Raw genomic sequence first — 17,484 nt, 5'->3', positions numbered from 1 at the left:
CTGGGGAATTTCCACATTGCTGACATCATCCTTGTTATCCGATCAAATCTGTGCCTCCAGTGCACAGATAACATCGTCGTCATCGTCATCTTGGGGATTACTTGAGTAGTGAGGAGTTTCCCACTGAAGCCACTAACCTCTGACCCCAAACCTCCAGGCATCACTGGACCTCTCAGTTTCCAAATCTGGAAGTTTCTCTCATTGTCACATGCAAACAAAAGTCATGCTTCCAAAGACTCCTTGAATTTACTGAATCAATAATTCAGTGGAGATGTGGGTGTCCTAGGGGAGCCTGGGGGCAGAATGCCGCTTTCTGGTTTTAGAGGACAGCTGACCCTATGCTCAGTCCTAAGAACGGTGTTTGGTCAGCACCTGTGTGGGGGAGTGGGGTAAGGAGGATGGGGTAAAGGGACTGAGGTGAGGAGAGGGAACTGAGAAGATCGAGTAAAGTGAGGAGAGTGGATCTTGACCTGAGCCTGAAGGAGGAGGTCACCTGTTTCTATAAACAAAGACACAGTACCGGCCACAGCCTGCCTACCCATTCATCCACCCATCCACCTGTCATCCATCCATCCCCCCGTCCATCCAACCATCCATCCATCCATCATCCATCCATCCATCCACCTATCATCCATCCACTTGTCATCCATCCATCCATCCGGGCATTGCCTTACTAAAAGTGTGGGTTGACACAGTATTGCCCTGCTTGCCTGTTCGTAGCTGTGTGTCTTCAGAGCGCTGTGTATAAACAGAGCTTTGATACTTGGCCTCTCTCGGGCAGTCTCATTCCTGACTTCCGATTACGGCTGCCTTCTCTGCATTCTTCCTTTGAGATGGACAGAATCTAGTATCTTGTCTATTCCCCCACACTTAACTTTCTCTCTTCTCCCTTTTCTAAATATGGGAAAAAGGCAATGAGTCCCCTTAGGGACTCTGTCGTGCCTGTGGTCACACATTCTGGACAGTGTTTGTGGGAGACACTTCCCATCTGCTCATCAGAAGAGCATCTAAGATGAAGAACTTACAGACGTGACCTCATGGCTGTAAACTGAATAGCTTGGTGTTTATGTGGCTCCCCTCAAGTCTTTTGTATAAAACATTTCTGAGAACACAATGCACCACATGATGTGCCCCCCTTCTGTAAAACTCAGTTGTGGGGGAGCAACCAGCTGAAAGTGGGTGTGCCAGGTGTGTCCAGTCATGTGATGCAAATCCACAGAGGCTGAAAGCCAGCGTGGTGCTTGGTGTGGAAAGGTGTGTTGGGGTGTCTGTGTGTCCCGGGGAGTAATGCACAAGGCAGGACTTGTGCAGTGGGGTTTGTCTGCTAGGTCAAAGTGAGTTCCTGTGAGAAACAGCCGAATGCAGGCTGGAAGTAAGTCACTCAGACCTTCAGAGGTATTAGTTAGCTCCCATCATCAGTGTGGCAAGCACCTGTCAGGCTCAAAGGAGGAAAGGTGTTTGTGTGTGCGCACGCACTTGTGGTGGGGAGTTGTAGGTGTGCGTGCATATACCTGCACATGAGGAGGTCAGAAGTTGACATCATGTATATCTGTCTGATTCGCTTTCTACCTTATGTTTGCTCTGATACAGCTGCCAATCAAATCCAGATGTGGTAGTTTGAATGAGAGTGGCTCCCATAAGCTCATATGTTTTAATTCTTGATCTGCACTTGGTGGAACTGTTTGAGAAGGATTAGGAGGTGTGGCCTTGTTGGAAGAGGTGTGTCACTGGGGGTGGGCTTAGAGGTTTCAAAAGCCCTTGACTTCCCCAGCTAGCTCCCTCTGCCTTATGCCTGCAGATCAATCTGAAAGCTCTTAGCTATGGCTAAAGTACCATGCCTGCCCACTTCCACACTCTCTACCACAATGGCCATGGCTTCTAACCCTCTGGAACCATAAGCCAAATAAACTCTTCCTTCTGTAAGTTGCCTTTGTCATGGTACCTTATTACAGCAACAGAAACATCATCATGACACTGGAGTTTACTGAGTCAGCTAGACTGGCTTCTCAGTGAGCTCCAAGGATCCTTCTATGGCCATCATATCCCTACCCCAACACTGGAGTTGCGGGCACACATGCTCCCATGCCAAGGACCCAAACCCAGTCCCTGTCCTTGCAAACAGCGAGCACACTGCCTACTGAGCTGTTACTTGGCAATGAAAGATTTGTTTTGTCCATGGTTCCACAGACTCAGCGCACAACCAGCTGGCTCTGCCATTCAGGGCCCAGTGCAAGGCATCACAGCAGTGGGAGACTGTTCACCTGATGGCCAGCAGGAAACAGAACCGCCCACAAATTGGTTGGAAAGGAAGCAGGGCAGAGCAGGAATGGGAAGGGGCAGGGGCAAGATGGAGGCTCCAGGGACACACCTTCTCCTGGTGAGGCCCTGCCTCCCAGTAGCCCAGTGTGATAAGAAGTTCACCAGTGGGTTGATCACGTGCTGGGTCACAGCCATGGTGGTCTGGTCGTCCCCAGGCAAGTCCTCATCTTCCCAGTCATTCCCACACGTGCCCTACCGAGCTCCCAGGTGCTGACCCATCCAGTCGAATGGACGATTGAGACCAATCAGATACTCAGGCTCTCCCTAGCTGCCCAGTTTCACTCCTCGTAGTAGACCCACTTGTGGGTAGTTCCAAGAGATGGCAGAAAAGGCCCAGTTGGGATTTTGAGTAGTGCGTGTCAGCATATGAGCGTGATTTCACCAGCAGCAGAAATCCACTGGTGGCCACTGCCCAGGGAGCGGCGTGACCTAGGACAGTGTCAGGAGGTGGGGTGCCAGCTCCCGGGAAAAGGAAAAGACAGCACCACTGGCGGGCGGCATTTAACAGCAATTGGAACGGAGGCACCAGTGGGAGAGGAGGGCCAGACAAACCTGGATCAAGAAGCTAGGCAGGCAGGGAAAGGCAGTGTCCTTGGGGTAGGCCCTCTGGTAGGAGGAGAAGCCATCTGGGGAAGAGACTGGAGTGTGACGTGAGATTGGAAATTGAGAATGGTGAATTAGGGGGGACAGGGAAAGGGTTAGGGACACACCACAGATAAATAAGACAAGAAGGCAGGTAGAAGGCCCGAAGGGCTGGAAATGTCAGTGTCGGAGTTAACAGCCACAAAAAGAGGCAGGTGTGAGCCCTGGGCTCCCTCCGTGAGCTGGAAATCTCTTCCCGCAGAGAAAACTACAGTGAAGGAATGAACCATCCTCAGCCTGGACATCCGAGCAGCATTTTATCAGGCCTTCCCATTGAGTGTCTAAGTGTCACAGTTCTCACTTGAGGTCCTGCCCCTGCCCAAAACCTTTTTCCAGAAGAGCCCAGGGGAGAGAAGAGTCCACAAGTTTAGGCCAGCATGGAAAGTCTTGTTATTGTCCTAGCCGTAAGACTCTAGGGACAAAGTTTCTCCCCTGAATTTTAGTCGACGGAAGAGAGAGAGGCATATTAGCTCAAGCTTGATGCAAATAAGACAGTTCCCGTGGAGAATGGCTGATTCCAGAGAAAGGAAAGCCTGTATGTTACACACCCAACAGGGAAGCCTTGTCACTCCAGGCTTTGTGGGAGTATGGCCGTGTGGTCGTGACTCTCCAACAGAGACTTTAGCACATACAATTCCACATTCTGGAGGTTAGAATCAGACGGCACGTTTGTGCTTCTGTGCACAACCAGTGGCAGAAATCTATCGAAAACATTAGTGCCCCTAACTCTAGAAACACGCTTCTTACTAAACGGTGCGTGGGCATTTGAATTGGCACAGAACAGTAATCCCCAACATGCTAGGAACTATGCTAAAAGTTTGATGTTTACAGCTAAATAAGGAGTAACCGCTTCCTTAAGGAAGCTTAAAGCATTTACTGAACGAACAAGCAAAACAAGAAGTGGATTAGTGAATGATTAATTTCCTTCTAGCCCTCTGGCAGCTAGACATAATTTATAGAACCATGCACCAAAAGAGCCACTCCAAGAGGTTGAAATTTGAATTTCCCATCAGGAAAGCAGGCTTTTCCTTTCTTTAAGACCAGAAGATGTGGGGGCGCAGCACAGGATGCCATCACCACACTGTCAGACCAGGCTTGGCTTTATTGACTGCGGCCTGCCCCTGGCACGCTGCAGCCCAGCACCCCCATCTCACACACACACACACATACACATACACACACACACACACACACACACACACACACACACACACACACACACACATACACACACACACACATCTCAGGAGGAACTTGGAAGAGAATGGGCGGGGCTTTCAGTTAAACTCTGGCCCCAAGAATGGACCCTGCCCTGAAGCTATCTGCTATGACCCGAGAAAGAGACTCTGTCAGTTTCCTACCCCTAAGATAGCATACCTGAAGAGCAGCGAGAGAGAGAGAGAGAGAGAGAGAGAGAGAGAGAGAGAGAGAGAGAGAGAGAGAGAGAGAGAGAGAGAGAGAGAGAGAGTTTGTGTGGGTCCATGGTTCAGGGAGTGTAGTTGTCACGGGAGGGATATGAGGCCACTTACTCATGTCTTGGTGGGCAGGAAGCAGGAGGAAGTGCAGGCAGGCCCCTTTGCTGACCACCCTTTCTCTTTGCATTCAGACTGGGACCCACTCAGGGTGGGTCTCCCTTCCTCAGATAAATCTCCCTGGAAATGCCCTTGTAGGCACATCCACCCAGAGTGTGTTTTCTAGGCAACTCTTAGTCCAGTCAGGCTGAACATGAAAACGTACGATCACAGATGGGCACCACCTTTCTTATGAGACATAAAGAAAGCAAATCACTCGCCACTTGTAGCCACACAAGGAGCGAAAAGGAACTAACAGCTCTCCACTCTCCAGCACTGATTTCTGAGTCTGCAGCTTGAAATCGGTCTTGTTTAGCTAAACCGAGTTTGTGAGCAGTAACCAGCAAGGGTGGGGGATGTCTGGGTTCGTGGGAGACATTGAATTGCCTGAGATTTGCTTTGTAGCTTGCTTCCTCCAGTGCATTTACAACTGGACTTTTGCATTATTGTTACATGTTACAATTATGAAATTATATGTTCTGATTCTGTTCTTTTTAATCTACGCCGATTTCGTAATTGGATCTGATGAAGCCAATTATGTAACTGCTCATTTTTAACTAAAACCTATTTTAAAGATCTGGGGGCTTATTAAGACACTTTTTAAAAAAATGTTTCCGTGGCAAGGCAAGCAAGCCACAGGGGTCTTTGCAAAACACATTTAAGTCAGTGCGCACACGCGGGCAGCCACCACCTTCGCTGCCCAGGTTGTAAATGGAGACTTGTGTCTTCAGCTTTGGGAGGATCTGTTGGAAGTTCCGGCCTGGGGCTACACCACCAGTGCAGGCGCTACCCAGTGCATCCGTATAGAAGGCCCATAAATTGCTACCTTGTAACATGGGTGTTCACCCCTGTGTGAACCCCTCTGGCTGTTGTTGTGAAACAGAAGTTGAGTATAGAGCAGTGTGTGGACCCATCACCTCAGACTCTCTTCCAGCGCTAGACAGGAGGGTAAAGGGGTTTGAGCTTCATAGTGTCAAAATGCTTTTGGTGGGAGGGAGTGGGCTGCAGGGGTGGGGGTGGGGAGGGAGCAGGGCCAAGGCAGTAAGGTAAGGAGTCTGAGAATCTCCAGGATACTAACTGAACAGAGCCCATGGAAGTGGGGTAGCTGCACACGCTGTACCTCTGCTCTCGAATCGTCCTGTTGATAAAGTATGCCCAGCGGGTCCATCAGAACGCAGGACAGAAGCCAGGAGAGCTGAATTAAGACCTCAGAGAACTTCTGCTGCCCCCTGGCTGTCCTAAGGCAGGCATTCGTGGTGGGGACACCTTTGAGTCTGGCTCAGAGGACGAGGGAGAGGTGAAATGTGTAGATCTTGAGACAGGGGGTAATTTGACGACAGTCCTCTCTTGGAAGTTAAACGTGGTCTGCACGTGAGCTAAGCCCCTCGAGGAACTGCAGGGTAGTTCAGAGAAACCATGCTAAAGCCGTCACAGAGACAGATGACCTTGACTCTCTATCAAGGCTGCCCAACAACCAAGAGGACCCTGATGGCACCACCCCCATTATGCATTTACAGAGGCCAAAGCTTAGAGATGACCTGCCCAGTGTAGCACAGGGAACCCAAGGGGGTGGAGTGCCGTGCCCATAATGCACCATACACAGGAACAGCCCCACAAGTCTCAGTCAGGACCCCTGCATAACACAGGACCCCTGCTTCCTCTGAGAGCAAGCCAGCCCAGCTGTCCCCGGCCCACCCAGCAGTACACATGGTCCCGTACAGAGGAGCAATTTTAAGAATTCAGTCCACAGGGCAGGGAGTAGACCTGGCTGGGAGACAGGAAGTCAGATGACAGCCCTGCGGTGGCAGGGAAGCCTGAGAGGAATTCTAATAGGAAGAGAGAACTGGCTCAGAGCTGGCTGGTGAGGGCGGGCTCCCTACCAAGGACAGGAGCGTTGTGACTGTGGTAGGGACAGCACAGGCAGTCTCTGTTAACCCGACAAGGGTTTTCTGGGGGACACCCTATGCCGGACCGCAGTAAAGGCAAGAAAAAACATTTGCACCCTCCCAGGATCTATTCTGCAGATTCACAGTCTGGCATGAAGTAGGACGGACTCACCGGCAGCCAGAGAGACCTAAAACAAGTCGTGTGAGCCATTGTTCCCCCAGGATGGGGTCCTCCTGGGCCTCCCACTCAGGCTGGCCTTACCAGGTCCATTTCTCCTCCCGGTTGTCACAGCCAGCTACGCTTTGGCTGCCTTGACCTTTTTGGGGTTTGTCTCTTTGTTTAGGAAACTCTGCCTTCGCTGGCCACAGCCTTGGCACTGTGTGCAGTCTGCTGGCCTCCATGTGCCCTGAGTCTTTCATGTCTCCCGTGTTGCTGTCACCCTGCGCCCCAATCCCACTGCTCCCTTTCGTCTTGTCCTCAGCCCCTGAAACGGACCCCATCCCTTATCGTGTCTGTAAAGCTGTGAGTTGTTGCACGCGCTGGCTTCTTTATTCTTTGCTGTTACAACCACCCCACTAGCACATTTACCCGGAGGGTTCTGTGCTCCCGTGTAATCCTAGCCCAGAGTTAGCGCTTGGTGCGCAGCAGGCACTTGCATAGATTTGCTGGACAAAGCGAGCAGGACAGAGAGGGCAGAGCAGTGACGTCTGCAGGGTGAGGTTGAGCCTTTAAAAAAGGATTTGGACAGAAGGGACAGAGGGCAATATTGTCCAGGCAGGATATGTGTTGAGAGGGAGGGAGGGAGACAGACAGGGAGAGCTCCAGAGCACACAATCATATTAGCTCACGTAAAGCCCCTGTTACATGAAAACTGAGGTTCACTCAAGGCATTCAGCAAATAAGGACTTGAAGTAGAGTCCAATCCCCGCTCCTCCCAAGGCCAATGTCTGTGACTTATCTAAGGCCAAACACACATAATTCAAATATTGAAGCATGGGGGGATTGAAGTCAGAAGACAAGACAGCCTTTGTGGGGGACATCTGATTCTCCCGTTCCCAGGAATAAAGATTCTTAGTGTCTAACTTACAGTCCTGGAAGTCCCATTAAAATGTGTCTGAAAGATAAAGTCACTCAGCAAACACAGCTGAGTGCTTGCTGTGTTCCAGGTACTAGACTGGACCCAGGGACTCAGAACAGAGGCCAATGCTTCTGTTTCTCTCAAAACTAAACTCAAAGGCAGAAAGGGAGACAGGAAGTCAATAAAAAGGAGTGACAGCCCCACACCAGGCAACCCTGCCGAGCAGGGCGGGGCCTGCTGCAAAGCTCAGAACCTAGGAAGGGAGGCTGCCCGCAGGGTGGACCTGGGAGCTTGAAGAGGCTCTGACAGATTTTGCTGGAACTGGCGGAGGAGCCACAGGTGCGTCTGGGAAGAGTGATGGTCAAGAGGTCAGGTGCCTGACCCGACCCAGGAGCCAGAGTGCAAAGGGCATGTGAGCTCACAGTCTTTATTCCACCCTGAAAGCTAAGAGAGCCCCTTCAGAGAGAGTGAACTTGGGCAGAGCTGAATTGTGCATATGAGAAGGCACAGTCTGGGGCAACAGGATGGGTTAAGGCCCAGCTGCCACCTGAAGACCTGAGTTCAAATCCCCAGACCCGCAATGCGGAAGAAGACCAACCTTTGCAGTTTGTCCTCCGGCCTACACACACACACACACACACACACACACACACACACACACATACACATACATATACACACATACACATACATATACATACACACTTATATACATACACATATATACACATACACACATACACACACACATATACACATACACATATATACATACACACATATACACACATACATATGTTGGGGAAGTCCTGTGTATATGTCAATAAAGTACTGCTGGCCAATAGGGAATCTAGATAGGTGGGACTAGGAGTCCAGGAGAACTCTGGGAAGGAGAAACACAAGGGAGTCAAGATGTAACCTCCATGGGGTAGGAAGCCCGGAACGTCTCCAGTAAGAGAAATACTTAGATTAACAATTATGGGGTAATTACTTAAGTCAGAGCTAGCCAGAAAGAAACAAGCAAGGCCAACAGCTTCATAATTAATATAGCCTCCTGTGTGTTTATTTGGGACTGATGCGGCTCTAGAACCAGGCGGACAGGAAGGTTTCTCTCAAAGGAAAAGACTTCTCTTAACATACATACACATATATAAATACACACACACACACACACACACAAACACACACACGGTAGGGGGGATGGGGGAAGGGGGGAGAGAAAGAGAGAGACAGAGAGAGAATAAATGCAATTTAAAAGAAAGCATATCTATGACCCACAAGAAATGACAAGACATCTTGGAAATAATAGAAAGGTCTAGAGCGATTCATTCTCCAGCAGCAAGGCTAAGAGCACACGTTGAGGTTAAAGGGGCCTCGATGACCACGGAGCGTCTTTTAGTTTTCTGGTCTGTGTAGCTGTGGGCATTGGACAAGAGAGAGGGACAGGATGTGCTCACCTCGGGCTGGCTTCCTGTCTGAGGACACGGGGCCTAAGAAGAAATTGAGGATGTGAGTCTAGGGCCCATTTGGGAACTCTCATATGAAGTGTTAGGGTTTGCGTGGGAAACGTCCCTCTTAGGCTCTTGGATTTGAACACGGGGTTCCACCACTGGCGAAGCTGTCCCATAGTCCTCTGGAGAATATCCTTGAGGGAGGAAGTGGGTCTCTGGGGCCTTGAGGTTCTTAGCCCAGGACTACTTCTGTCTGCCCTTCGTCTCCTGTTCTTCTTAGACGTGAAGAGTCCCTGCCACGTGGTGCTGCTGGCCGTGCCCCTGTCTCCATGTTGAAAGTGTGAGCTAGAGTAAACCCATCTTGCCAGACATTTGACCAGAGCTACTGGGAGAAAATAATGTGTGCGCTCTCTGCAAAGCACACTTTACCACCGTCCTCAATGTAGTAGATACAACAAAGGTTCCTTAGCCAGGAGAGATGGCTGAGCAGTTAAGAGCACTTGATGCTCTTGCTGGGGACCCAGATTCTATTGCCAGCTCCCCCTGGGGGCTCACAGCGGCCCATAATTGCAGTTTCATGGGATCCAGTGCCCCCTTCTGGCCTCTGTGGACCTCAGGGACACGCCCAGTTAACATTTACAGATGCAGGGGAGCACCGGTACATAGAAAATAATAAACCAAAAAGATCCGTTAACTGATGGCACAGTCATATGCCATCAAGGGTACTTGGTGACTGGAGTCGCAGGTTGTGACGAGGCTCCTTGGAGACTGTGTGGAGTGAGTGAAGAAGGGGACGCTAGCCCTTCAGAGGGACACACGGCGTTGACGGCGAGCTGAACCTGATTACGCTGTGTCTGCTCTGCTCAACAGCATGCGGAACTAGAGAGGAGAAAACTCTAAAAGAGTGTGACTTCACCAGCCAGTGAACCCAGACGTGGTCTGACTGGTCAGTAGGCACCTTGTGACCCAAGACAATAAGGTGTTCTGTGAAAAGGAAGCTGCCACCCCAGATGTTTTGTTGAGCACACAGACCCTCGGTCGCGTATGTCCAGCTTATACAGGGATGCTCACATCCCTTGTTCTCATCACCCCAGCAAAGAGCTTTCTCCCTGCTGTGCCAAAGAAAATCCTGTTTCCCAGTTCTAGCCATTACTGTAAGATCTTGTTGAGTTCTCGGTTGGCTTTCTGGAATAATAATATCCACGTTGTTAGGACTGATATGCTTTACTCAGAAACGCTGGCTTTCTTCCAGAGAGTAGCCGATGCCGTCAAAATGTGAGTTGTGGGAATGAAAACCGTGTACGGTAAAGCCACAGAACCCTCGCTAATGGCTTATAATAGGCCAGCCCAGCCCGAGCCCCATTACAAGCAATTAGTTAAGACAGCACTCATTCTGCACGCGCTGCTTGCACTGGGTCAGGTTAGCGGGCAAGCTCATTTCCTTGGGGGTTTTGGTTCTAATTATGCCTTTTAAAAAATCTTGGAAAAATAGATGGCTGAATTTTCCAGAAATGATTCAGCATTTGTATGTGCGAGACCAGCCATTTAATATCACACCGGTGGGCTCCGATACCGTGCGAGATTTAGAGATGAAGGTGTTGTGAAATAATAGCGTCTGAGATAAGCAACCTCAGCCTTCTGGGTCTGTTTCCTCACTTGAACAATGGGTCTCGTGTTTGCTGAGATCCTGTGTGGATTTACACGCAACCCCGTGCCAGCTGAGGTGAGGGGCTCGTGGATATAGCACAAGTGCTTCACCGTCCCACGTCTGCTAAAGAAGTTGGTTCAATTCAAATAACACGGCTAGACTGAAACACTCCTTTGCATATGCAAAGTGTTCTTGAGGCGTTTGGGGTCCAAGCACTCTGCTCCGAGGAACATACTATATACATGTGAGTGAGAGATGCTCAGCTTCCCTGTGTTTATCAGACATGGAACCCGTGTCTTCTCTGATATAGCCCTTGCAGTAGGTCAGAGTTGACAAGAAAGGGGTGACTTGTCATAGGAGTTCATGTTTAGAGCAGAAGGGGGACCCCAAACTACCAAGGTTTCCACATGATTTAATGGCGAGTGTGGCTACCAGCGAAACGTCTGGCTGGGGGAACCTCTGTCTGATCCAAACTCAAATTCTTATAGCACATGATCCAAATTCAAATTCTTATAGCACATGAGCGTTTGCTAAACTGAAAGGCAGGAACTCTGTATATTTGTATTGCCAGGAACTCTGAGTCCACCTGAGTTTCCACGTTCCCAGGACAATTTTGTACCACGGTTGCATAAAGCCGTCTGGGGTACCCCAGGAGGACACAGGGACAGGCGTACCTGAAAAGAAACAGAAGCCTTGATGCTGAGGCCATCAAGAAGGAATTCTGGCTGGCTGGCATCTTCACCTTGAGGGTGGGGAGCCATTCTTGATTTTTTTTCTCTGTGATGGGGACACTGTGGGTGTGCTTAGTCAGTTCTCCAGAGAATACCTTCGTCAGGTCTTCCAACATTTGAAAAAGTTCCAGCCCACGTTTACTTTATACATTGCATTCTGGCTCCTTGGGGGGTATTCCTCCTGCATCAGGATTTTACTGCAACTATGAACTCCTAAGGGAGGTTTCAGAGCGTGTGTGGTATTCCATGAGACCATGGGGATATCTATAAGCACCGAAACACGCCTGACACAGCAGACAAGCAAACCAAAGCCTAGTTCCCGAAAACCCCAAGCCCAGAAATAACCACGTCTAGGGGTAGTTTAACTGCCAAGGAATGGTCACCGGGATTTTCCTCTGACTCCCTTGGACGTGCCAAGCTGTGCGCTAGAGGTCACGGGTCCCACTGACGCTCACTAGGCCTGCAACTGTGAGAGAAGACTCCAAGGACTCGGATGGGAATCTAGGTGATTTCCAGGAACTCTGCTGGCTTACTTCTAAAATCCTGGTATCTCTAGTACGTGACATGTATCTTGACATCTACTTTCAAAAGCTGACGTTCACTTTATATGATGAACATCTGTAGTGCAGAATCTGGAGTGGTTGAAGCTTCTTCGCTGTGGGGCAGGGTGGGTGTGGCGTGTGGACACCATCACCCCATGCTGGAGTCCGGAGTCTGGCTGTCTAGTCACACTGGTCTGTTGCCCTCCCTGTTGTCTCTACTGAAGGCACAGAAGGACAAACTGACGAGGGACAGACCCTGAGTTTCTCTCAAAGACCCGGAGCCTTCTGAGAGAACATTCCGGTGTAATTCTAGTGGGTAGGAGAACCGGGGTATGTCTCAGCTCCTAGAATCTGGGCTTCAGGGCCCTGGAGAGCCCCCACCTCAGCCAAGTGTCGTGTCCCTGTGGAAGGAAGAAATTCACTCTGCGGATTTAATTCAGAAGACAAAAACATACTGTCAACAAGCATAGCGTGAGGTAGCTCATTTTACTCAGATAAAATTTACTCACTTGGGAGAGTTGTGACCACTCAACTTTATTTCTAATGTAGAACTCTTTTATTCCTGGAACCAAGAGTGAAATTGAAATCTGCACTTGAAAGGGAGTAATGCTGGGTGTGAGGCACAGAATGGCTGGGTGGGTCAGACATCCTGAACCTTCCGAGCTCTGGGGAAGCTCCGAGACCCTTGTGTCTCCATTCCTTCATCTGAGAAAAGGATAAAAATCCCTCCCTATATGACAGGAGAATTAAACTAGCTGCCATTTTTCACTATCTGATGTGTAATGCATGTGACAGTAGAAATTAAAATATAAATATTCAAAAGTCAGAATTGCATTATTTAGTCAACGTTCATTTGGTAGCTTTCATGTTTCCCCCAGCACAAGGGAAACTCAAACAATGATGAAGTAGTGGCCTTCAGGAATGTTGGGTTTAATGAGAGAATAACATACGGTCATTGGATGGTAAACCAGACAGCAGTATTTGACGAGCTGGTCCCCAAGCCTGGAGGGCAGTGTGCCTCAAGGATGAGCAGGTGTGAGGGTTGTACTCTCTTGTTTGTTGCATAAACAACAACAACAACAAAGACAACAGTATTGTCTACCTAGCCTGACACTGAAAGCTGCTCACAGGCCCCTGGGGATGTCACTGTCCCAATACGAACCCCTCATGACTCTACACACACTTCAGTGGGACTGCAGGAATGAAGACGAGAGGGGAGGGAGGGAGGGAGGGAGGGAGGGAGAGAATCTAAAGACCCTTGGGAGGGTCGCAGGAGCATCTTATTTGGTAAAGTGCCCTGGGTTCAGTCCCCAGATCCACACAGCAACACCATCCAGACTTGCTACTGTCTCCTAGTAATTCCAGAACTAGAGGGTTGAAAGACAGGGAGATCCTATGTCACTGTATTCCGTGCTGGCGAGAGACCCTGTGTTATAAGACAAGATGGATGGCTCCTGAGGACAAACCAGCTTAAGCTCTGGTTCTGCACATACGTGTGTACATGTGGACCTATGCACAAGTGGACTTACACACACACACACACACACACACACACACACACAAACACACGCCTACCTTTGAGCTGTATCTTATGGTCAAATCTACAAGTCTAGGCAGATGTGAAAATCAGAGGTTGTAAGAATATGATGAGTCAACGCTGAAGAGAAGTAGAGTGGACTCTTACTAGAGGTCCTGCTCACTGAGTGCTTCACTGGGTACTCCTACAATGTCAGCTCAGCTCACTCCAGAGTGACCGGTCTGGTCATGGTTAGGTTACCAGCCACGGCCCGTGTGTAGAAAAGGCAGGAGAAGCATAATGGACGCCATTCAGGTTTAGGCCAACAATGCACACTGAGCCTCTCTCTTCTCTTCTTCGTCCGGTGGAGCGCTTACCTGAGAAGGAAGAGAACTCCGTTCTGTAACGTCAGTGTAGACAGCCAGGGCACACTAGGCAAGGGCAGTGAGACACAAGCAGTGACAGAAACATGGCTGACAGGTGAGTGCGGTGCTCAGATCGTCATGGGTTAGTCAGCTTTCAGTCACCACGGGGGCTAAAATGCCCTGAAATAAACTGATTAAAGGAGAGATGGTCTGCTTGGGCTTCTGTTTCAGAACTGTGAGCCTTCAGAAGCTTGGTCCCTATCACATTGCGCCTGAGTTGATGGTGGATGTTATGGGGGAGTCCACGCTGTAACTAAGTCACTCACACCGTGGCGGCTGGGAGGGGGACGTGAAAGGACAGGTTCTCTGTATCCCCTTCAAGGACGTGCCTCAGTTTACTTCCTACAACCAGGCCCCGCATCGCTGCCCCACAGTTCCACCACCGGCCGGACCCCCAGCCTTTCTGAGCATCCCAGACGCACCCTAGAGCTCACGGGGCCGCAGGCTCTCCTAGTGTAAACACGCCGGCCACTCTTCATTCTGCCTTTTCCACAGCTGCAACTTAGCTTGTTTCCATTGTTTGTCTTCTCTTCGCGTAACTTCTTTGTTCCTTTTACTTTCCTATCTACGTTTAATGAGGTTTCTTTTTCTCTGATTTCACGTTTCAAGCAAACCCGCTTCATGAAACAGAATCCCTCCCTATCTCCATCTGTGTCTCATTCTCGGTGCATGGTGGGTGAGATGTAATAAAAGCTGAGATCAAATCATCTTTAATAAAGAAAATACAGAGTTTGGAGAGCGCAGGTGAACTGAGGAGAAAGAAATCCATCAGGCTGGAAAATCACGGAGTGCAAAGCCTCGTTTTCACACGGTACCATATTGAGTTAGTAGAGATGGTTAAGATGTCATAGTGAAGTCAGAGCCACTTTGTTTGGTTTAAATAACGCTGATACGTTTTTCATATCGTTACATCTTCCAGCTTTTTGATAGAGAATTTGACACACCTTGTTTGAGGACCTTTAAAGATAATAGCCCACATCTAAGAATGTAAGGTAATAGTCCACATCCAAGTATGTGTAAGTTCCGTGAATCAATCTCTGGAATACAGTCCACTGCCATCATGCAGTAGGATTCAGTTGACCGAGAACTGCTTTATCGGTTCAGAATTTGGGGGAAGTTGAGGCTTTAAGTTATCCTCAAAGCCCAAGTTCACATATCACTGCTTTCAACCAGTCTGAATTCGGGCAAGATTAGCTCTGCCCTTCACAAATGGCATCAAGGTGACTTTCTGTAGGGCCCAGTATCCGGCCGATGCCATCTTCTGCTCACTGGAGAAAGGGCCCAGTGCTAGCTTACAGAACTGCAAAGGGTTCCTCCTGGGGTTAGCGGAAAGGTTTTGTCTTCTTGTGGCTGTTGGAGCATTAGCATTGGTTCCTATCCTAGAACAGTTCTCCGCAGGTTGACTTATAGCTTCTCAAAGGGAAGCATACTCTTGTAGAGAGAGTGCATCATTTCATCCGGTGATAGACATATATGTGGAGAGTTACCGCACTGGTGGGTGAAACAGCGGTCCCCCCGAATGTACATGTGGAGGCTACAGCATGCGTGGGTGGAACAGCGGTGCCCCCCAAAACTGACTTTCTTGGGCCAGAGATGTGGATCAGGGTGAAGAGCCTGCCCAACATGGGTGAGGCTCAGGGTTTGGTGCCTGGGACCTCAAATGGCTAAGCATGCTTCCCTTCTAGTCTTCTCATCTTAAACCCCAGGACAGCAGCAGAGAGGAACATGGTGGCTTGTTTTCATGTTAGCCCAGCAATAAGAAGGGAGATTTTATTCTGAAGTTAAAGCATACGGAAGGGTGTGTCCAGGTAATCTCACTCAGGGTGGCCCTGCTCTGCGCAAAGCTGCAGGGACAAAGAATCTCTGCAAAACAGGTGACAGTGTGAATGTATCAGACTAAAATTGATGCAGGGGACCGATGACAAAAACTTTGTCAGAGACAGTCACGTGCTGGTGAAATTGTGGTTAAAGCTCACACCTTCATTACTTGTCATTTAGTTGGCTTTCTTACGTCTCCATCCAGTCGATGCAATCAGGCATTAGTCTAGCAGAAGCTAACTGCATTTTCTGTGTCACCTGGGGAGTACCTGTTAAGTCTTCAAAGGGGACGAGGAGAGTGGGCCACATGGCTGTATAAGGTGGCAGGAAGTAGGAACATTGTTACAGGTGGCAGGAAGTAGGAACATTGTTACAGGTGGTAGAAAGTAGGAACATTGTTACGTAGCCACCTGTAACATGGCCGGCAGCTAGAGAAGGTGTTGATCTGGCAATTACATAAAGAGGATTTATCTTCCGGTGATTTTCCTTTTCAAAGATGCCCTATACATTGTTTTCATGATCTGGCCCAAAAAATCCTTTATACTTTCAGTGGTACATATGACAGTGAGCAAGATTACCGTCAAAATTAAAAACTTCACCCCAGAGGTGGTTTCCAGGCTGGCATCCCTGCGGGACTGCTGTACACTCAGGGTTGCCCCACTGTGTGCTCCCTGGCTCGGTGGGCACAGCCCCCCCCCCCCCGTCTCACACTGTCTCACCTAGAAGAGCTGGTGATGGCATTCCCGTGATCCTTGAGGATGGCCGAGCTGCCTTTGCCGAGAGGACTGGTGCCTCTGAGAAGTCATTCCCACAGCCAATCATGGGGCAGCCAGGGCGATGGCCCAGCCAATAAAGGGCTTGCTCTGCGCACAAGAGGACCTGAGTGTGAGTCCCAGAACCTGTATGTTAAAAGCCAGGCATGGTGGTACACCTGTGTGATCCCAGCACTGGGGAAGCAAAAACCAAACAAACAAATAAACAAACAAAAAAACCCGCAGGTCGATGTGACTTGCTTGCCAGCCAGCGTCACTCACCCAGTGAGCTCTAGGCCTTGTCTTGAAACAAAACCAAAAACCAAGGTGGATGGTACAGGAGGAATGATGACTAAAGTTGGTTTCTGCTCAGTGCACACATCTACATGCTCTCACCCACACACACATGAGCATGTGCACACATACAAGGCAAATCTTCATTACATCTTAATTTCTAGAATAAACGTGTGGGGTATGAATGAGAATGGCCCCCATAGGCTCATATGTTCGAATACTTGGTCCCCAATTGGTGGAACTGTTTGGGAGGATTAGAAGGCACGACCTTATTGGAGGAGGTGTCAGGTGGGCTTTGAGGTTCCAGAAAGATGAGCTGTTCCTAGAATGCTCTCTGCCTCCTGCTTTTCCATCAAGATGTGAGCTCTTAGCTGTCCCTGCCACCAGGACTTCCCTGTGGCATCATGGACTTTCAGCCTCTGAAACCATAAGCCCAATTAAATGCTTTCTTTTATATGGTGCCTTAGTCCTAGTGTTTTGGCACAATAATGGAAACTAATAAAGCGTATGCAAATTTTTAAGACAGAAAACATTATAAATTTACATGTGTGGTAGCAAATAAGCCTGAGCAGTTTCACGTGTTAGCTTGACATGTATGCACCTAACAAACATCCCTTAACATCATGAGTTGGAGGATGCTATATGCCATAGGAAAAAAAATTCAAGTTTCTGAGATGGGCAGATGGGTAAGTGTTTAAAGTACTTGCCACCCAAACTAGAAGAGCCTGCATTTAGATCCCCAGAGTGCATGTAAATGCCATGTGGGCAATGGTGACCCAGGGGGCCCCCTGCAATCTCAGCCTCAAAAGA

The 17,484-nt window shown here is 49.2% G+C and overlaps 1 protein-coding gene across 1 annotated transcript in view; it reads left to right on the top strand.

Annotated features, from left to right (window-relative positions):
- The window catches only part of Itpr2 (inositol 1,4,5-trisphosphate receptor type 2), a 394,738-nt gene that overhangs the window by 355,729 nt on the left and 21,525 nt on the right, over positions 1-17,484 (top strand). The window lies entirely within an intron of this gene.

The sequence above is a fragment of the Mesocricetus auratus genome, unplaced genomic scaffold, assembly GCF_017639785.1.
Source record: "Mesocricetus auratus isolate SY011 unplaced genomic scaffold, BCM_Maur_2.0 Super-Scaffold_100001, whole genome shotgun sequence".
In the NCBI taxonomy this organism is placed as follows: Eukaryota; Metazoa; Chordata; class Mammalia; order Rodentia; family Cricetidae; genus Mesocricetus; species Mesocricetus auratus.
The sequence above is the reverse complement of the archived record's forward strand: the minus strand, read 5'-3'. Positions and strand labels throughout refer to the sequence as shown.